This window comes from Elephas maximus, chromosome 1, assembly GCF_024166365.1.
Source record: "Elephas maximus indicus isolate mEleMax1 chromosome 1, mEleMax1 primary haplotype, whole genome shotgun sequence".
NCBI lineage: Eukaryota > Metazoa > Chordata > Mammalia > Proboscidea > Elephantidae > Elephas > Elephas maximus.
In genome coordinates, this window is record NC_064819.1 from 186,320,822 (window position 1) to 186,327,834 (window position 7,013).

Here is a 7,013-nt window from a genome sequence, read left to right on the forward strand (position 1 = left end):
TTTTCTGTAGTTCTTATCATCTAACATTTTTATAATTTACTTATTTATACCATTTATTTTCATCTTCTGCTAGAATGTATGCTTCACAGGAGCAGGGGACGTGTTCTGTTTTGTCTACTGGTGTCTCCCAAGTGCTTGTAATGGTGACTAGCACATAGCAGACACTCAATAAATATTTGATGAATGAATTTAATGAAAGGCCACCCTAGCCTAGACTTAGTAAGAGGCAGAGCCTATCATAGAACCCCAAGGCCCGTCCTGGTAAAGAGCATATTGCTGGCTGCTCAAGACATGCTTAGTGGTTTAGATTTCCCCATCAGGCTGTTCCCTCATAGCAGAGATACCAGAATTATGTCTGTGAACATAGAGCCTTGCCTTATTTTCCCTGAGTGACAGGTTTGCTCCATGGTTGCACTTGCTGCTGACATCCTGCACGATCAGACGAGGTGGCACACTCCTGGTCCATGGGAGTGTCCCAAATGAACCCTCTCTGAAAAGAGCAGAAGCTGTTGGGTCCATGCTGGATGATCCAGACACATGCTTGAGATCTTGCCAAGTTAGGCACCTATCATATCCTGAGCTGGCTCCAGGGCTTAGCTTGGAGGACTCGCTCTCTAGAAAATGATGGATGGAAACAACTGAAGCTTGTAAGGCATGAGCTGGAGGTGTCAGAGCAGGACAGAGCCTGAGAAGATGTGAGAAGCTGGTGGAACAGGGAACCCTGCTTTCTGGGCAGGAATGCAACTGTGTCCTTGAGGGTAGGGCTGGTGCAATGGTTTGGTCGGTTTATTTTTAATTAGGGCTCAGGGATGAAGGTGCTTTATTGTGAAGGGAACTCTGTATCATGAGAAAAGAATTAGGCCACCTTGGGTCCACAAGCTTTAAGGATGGAAACATTTTGCAGTTCACCTCTATTTCAGCCCTATTCTCCCACTCAACTGATTCTTTGACTTGTTAGACTTGTGGTTCTTGTTTCTGTTTTATTTTTCTTGTTTTTGTTTGTGTTATTAGCTGGCCTTGTTTATGTTGACATTAAGGACATAATTTTTATTGTAATCTCAGTAGCTTGGTAATACAAGGTCCAACATCGTATGGATGTTGGGTGAAAGGGAACATCATCTTTATCCTCATACTGACTCACTGTTAGTGTTTCTAGGATAGCCTGGGAATTAATGTTTTAATGAATGCTCTAAGTGCTCAAGAAGAGTATTCTGGAATACAGTATCTCAATCAGAAAGCAGCCAGTTAGTCTGGTCAACAACAAGCATTTCTTCCCACAGAAGAGAGTAATGGGATTAATTTAGCATTTCCTAGCTTGCAGCATCTATTTAGACATAAATCTCTTCATAGAGATTGATTGCACATACAACTATAAAAGAGAGTGTTTTAGGGAGTATTTCTGTTTTTTTTATGATGAGGAAAATCAGAACACAAGCACAAATCAGAACTTGGCTGATGGTATGCAGGGAACCAACGCAGGTTCTTGGGAATGGCACTTAGGAAGTGGACTTAATGAAAATAAATCACTTCTGTGTGATTTCTGGAGCCCTAGTGTTTTTTTTTTTTTTTTTTTTTTTAGTGGTGCAGTAGTTAAGAGCCTGCCTCCTAACAAAAAAAAAAAAAGTTTGGCAGTTTGAATCCACCAGCCACTCCTTGGAAATCTTATGGGGCAGTTCTATTCTGTCCTACAGGGTCGCTATGAATCGGAATTGACTTGATGGCAATGATTTTTAAATGTGATTTCAGACTGCAAAAAGTTAATATCTGCACAAGTCTTAGTACTTGGAATGAGAATGGCATTATTTTAGTTAATTATGAGTGAATCGCTTAGTTTTGTCCCCAGTGAATACATATTCTCTCTTCATGAGTTGCTTTGTCACGGAAGATCACCAATCATGTCCCAGGATTCAAATCGTCACTTTATGATCACCTAAAATATAAATAAAACAAGTCTTTTACTGGTTTATCTTATTTATTGTGCTTTAGGTGAAAGCTTACAAATCAAGTCAGTCTCTCATGCAAAAAACCATGCACACCCTGCCGTGCACTCCCAGCTGCTCTCCCCTTAATGAGATGGCACATTCCTCCTCTCGACCCTGTATTGCCCGTGTCCGTGTCCATCCAACCAACTCCTGTACTCCTCTTCCTTCTCATCTCACCACCAGACAGGAGTCGATCACATAGTTTCATGTGTCTACTTGAGCCTCGAAGTTCACTCCTCACCAGCATCATGGTCTACCTTATAGTCCAGGCCAATCCCTGTCTGTAGAGTTGGTTTCAGGAATGGTTCCAACCTTGGGCTATCAAAGGGTCCGGGGACCATGACTGTCACGGTCCACCTGGTCTCAGTCAGACCATTAAGCCTGGTCTTTTTATGAGAAATTAAGATCTGCATCCCACTGTTCTCCTGCTCCATCAGGGATTCTCTGTTGTGTTCCCTGCCAGGGCAGTCATCGATGGTAGCCAGGTACCATGTAGTTCTTTGTGTCTCAGGTTGATGGAATCTCTGGTTTATGTGGCCCTTTCTTTCTCTTGGGGTCATATTTTCCTTGAGTCTTTGGTGTTCTTCATTTTCCTTTGCTCCAGGTGGGTTGAGACCATTGATGCATCGTAGATGGCTGCTTGTAGGTTTTAAGGCCCCAGACACCACTCACCAAAGTGGGATGCAGAAGGTTTTCTTAATACATTTTGTTAAGCCATTTGACCTAGATGTCCCCTGAAACCATGGTCCCCAGACCCCTGTCCCTGCAACTCTGGCCTTCGAAGCTTTTGGTTGTCTTGAGGAAATTTCTTTGCTTTTGGTTTAGTCCAGTTGTATTGACTATCCCTGTGTTATGAGTTGCCCTTCCCTTCACCTAAAAAAATTTTTGTCTACTCTCAGTTAGTGAATATCCCTCTCCCTCCCTCACTATCCTCGTAACCATCAAAGAATATTTTCTTCTGTGTTTAAACTGTATCTGGAGTTTTTATAATAGTGGTCTTATACAATATTTGTCCTTTTGCAACTGACTAATTTCACTCAGCATAATGCCTTCCAGATTCCTCCATGTTATGAGATGTTTCACAGATTCATCATTGTTCTTAATCGTTGTGTAGTATTCTGTTGTGTGAATATATCATAATTTATTTATCCATTCATCCATTGATGGGCACCTTGGTTGCTTCCAACTTTTTGCTATTGTAAACAGTGCTGCAATGAACATGGGCGTGTATATATTTGTTTGTGTGAAGGCTCTTATTTCTTTAGGTTGTATTCCAAGGAGTGGAATTGGTGGGTTATATGGCAGTTCTATTTATAGCTTTTTAAGGAAGCACCAAATTGATTTCCAAAGTAGCTGTACCACTTTACATTCCTGCCAGCAGCGTGTAAGTGTTCCAGCCTCTCTACAACCTCTCCAACATTTATTATTTTGTGTTTTTTGGATTAATGCCAGCCTTATTGGGGTGAGATGGAATCTCATTGTAGTTTTGATTTGCATTTCTCTGATAGCTAATGCTCTTGAGCATTTCCTCATGTATCTGTTAGCAGCCTGAATGTCTTCTTTGGTAAACTGCCTGTTCATATCCTTTGCCCATTTTTTAATTGGGTTATTTCTATTTTTGTTGTTGAGTTTTTGCAGTATCATGTAGATTTTTAGAGAACAGATGCTGATTGGATATGTCATAGTTAAAAATTTTTTCTCGATTGTAGGTAATCTTTTTACTCTTTTGGTAAAGTCTTTGGATGAGCATAGGTATTTGACTTTTAGGAGATCCCAGTTATCTAATTTCTCTTCTGGTGTTTGTACAATGTTAGTAATGTTTTGTATACTGTTTATGCCATGTATTATGGCTCCTAACATTGTCCCTATTTTTTCTTCTATGATCTTTATTGTTTTAGATTTTATATTTAGGTCTTTGATCCATTTTGAGTTCATTTTTGTGCATGGTGTGAGGTCTTGTTTCATTTTTTTGCAGATGGATCTCCAGTTATGCCAGCACCATTTGTTAAAGAGACTGTCTTTTCCGCACTTAACTGACTTTGGGCCTTTGTCAAACACCAGCTGCTCATATGTGGATGGATTTATGTCTGGATTCTCAATTGTTCCATTGGTCTATGTATCTGCTGTTGTACCAGTACCAGGCTCTTTTGACTTCTGTGGTGGTATAATAGGTTCTAAAATCAGGTAGAGTAAGGCCTCCCACTTTGTTCTTCTTTTCCAGTAATGCTTTACTTATCTAAGGCCTCTTTCCCTTCCATATGAAGTTGGGATTTGTTTCTCCATCTCATTAAAAAATGTCACTGGTATTTGTATCGGGACTGCATTTGTAGATCGCTTTGGGTAGAATAGACATTTTTACAATGTTGAGTCTTTCTATTGGGGAGCAAGGTATGTTTTTCCACTTACGTAGGTCTCTTGGTTTCTTGCAGTAGTGTCTTATAGTTTTCTTTGTATAGGTCTTTTATGTCTCTGGTTAGATTTATTTATAAGTATTTTATCTTCTGAGGGGCTATTGTAAATGGTATTGATTTTGTGATTTCCTCTTCGACTTTTTTTTTGTTAGTGTAGAGGAATCCAACTGATTTATGTGTGTTTATCTTGTTCCTGATACTCTGCTGAACTCTTCTATTAGTTTTAGTGTTTTTCTTGAGAATTCTTTATGTTTTTCTGTAAATAAGATCATGTCATCCGCAAACAGAGATACCTTTACTTCTTCTTCATCAATTTGGATGCCGTTTATTTTATTATCTAGCCTAATATCTCTGGCTAGGACCTCCAGCGCAATGTTGAATAAGAGTGGTGAAAAAGGGCATCCTTGTCTGGTTACTGTTCTCAAGCGGAATGCTTTCAGACTCTCTCCATTTAGGATGATGTTGGCTGTTGGCTTTGTACAAATGTCCTTTATAATGTTTAGGAATTTTCCTTCTATTCCTATTGAAAACAAGTCTTTTAAATAACACCCTGGAGTGAATATACTCAGCTTTCTAAAGTGTACAGTTTATGCCAGCATGTGGTTTGCCCATGACCTATTTATGAGCTCACCTGGTCTGGCAGAACATACACATGGTATTATCCACAGTAACAACATCTTTTTTTTACTTGTATATTTCTTCCTTGGTATTCCTAATAAAAACTCCCACATAAGTAAAAAGGAGGATCACCTTGTTCACTGTGTGCTAAGTAAGAGCAGGGAAGAAAAATGAGCAATTTTGGCAGAATTGAAATAGTGCAACAAATCTGCGTTTGGGGAGCTCCTGGGTTAACTGAACCATTTATATTTACTTGTTAACTGGAGCACCCATCTAAAACAGTGGTTTCCAGTCTTTTCCAGGTCACAGACGTTACCTCCATCATACAGTTTGAGAATCTGATTGAAGATTTAGAACCTCATGACTGAAAAAATGCACATTTACATCTCCTGAGGCCTCATTCATAGATGTCTAGGTCGAGAATCACTCATCTGATGCCACGCCAGACATTTCGTGTATTTATTATGTTCTTTGGTATGCACTCTAGAAATGTGGCAGAAGTTATGCTGTTTGCATAAATATGTACACACACATATGCATACACAAATAAATGAATACTGAAATAAAATAATATATGTGAAAATATGTCATAAAATATAAAGTTCTAACCAAATGTGAGATTGTTGTTATTATTAGTTGCATAAACCATAAACTAAACCCATTGCCACTGAGTTGATTCTGACTCATAGTGACTCTAGAGGACAGACTAGAACTGCCCCATAGTGTTTCCAAGGAGCAGCTGGCGGATTTGAACTGCTGACATTTTAGTTAGCTACTGTAACACATTATTTGCATTGGCCATTTAAAAATTCAGCACTAAAGCTGCTGGGCAATGTTGTAGCAGATAATTCATTTTATGAAAACTACTCTCAAATATGATCTATCCATTCCATAATCCAAAAATGCCTCTATTCTTTTTTCATTTAATGATTCACTTTGAAGATTGCAATATTCTTACTCTTCAATCCTGCACAGGACAGATTTTTTTTTTTTTTTTTTTGAGTGTATGCTATATATGAAGGAGTCCCTGAGAGGTGCAAAGAGTAATTTCCACTACTAGCTGAAAGGTTGGAGGTTCGATCACACCCAGCGGTGCCTTGGAAGACAGGTCTGGAGAGCTTCTGAAAGGTCATAGCTTTGAAAAACCTATGAAGCAGTTCTACTTTGCACACTTGGAGTAACTATGAATCAGAACTGACTCTACATCAACTGACAACAGTAACAAATATGTATAAAACCTTCGATTCTGTAAAAAAAGAAAAAGAAAAAACCACTCCTGATGAGCTTGCATGTAGCCATAACTTCAAAAAAAGGTCTTGCGAAAAGCAATTACATCCTGACCTGAGTTAGTAATTTCACTAATTACATTTCAAGCAAGCCAATTAACTGTTTGTTTAACTGATTTCTTCTTATAAACTGATTATGGGCCATTAATGTTCATTACCACCACTTGTCTGTCAGTTTGTCATACTGTGGTGGCTCGTATGTTGCTGTGATACTGAAAGTTATGCCACCGGTATTTCAAACACCAGCAGGGCCACTGATGGTGAACGGGTTTCAGCGGAGTTTCTAGACTAGTCAGACTTTGAGAACTAAGGTGCACCTGACCTAAGCCATGGTATTTTCACTTGTCTCATATCCATTCAAAAGCTGAACAATTAATAAGGAAGACCAAAGAAGAATTGATGCCTTTGAGCTATGGTGTCAGCAAAGAATATTGAATATACCATGGACTGCCAGAAGGATGAACAGATCTGTCTTGGAAGAAGTACAGCCAGAATACTCTTCAGAAGTGAGAATGGCAAGACATCATCTCACATACTTTGGACATGTTATTAGGAGGGACCTGCTCCTGAAGAAGGATATCATGCTTGGTAGAAGGTCAGTGAAAAAGAGGAAGATCCTCAACGAGATAGATTGACACAGTTAATGCTACAACGGGCTCAAAAGAAGCAACAATTGTGAGGACGGCACAAGACTGGATGGCACAGGACTGAGCAGC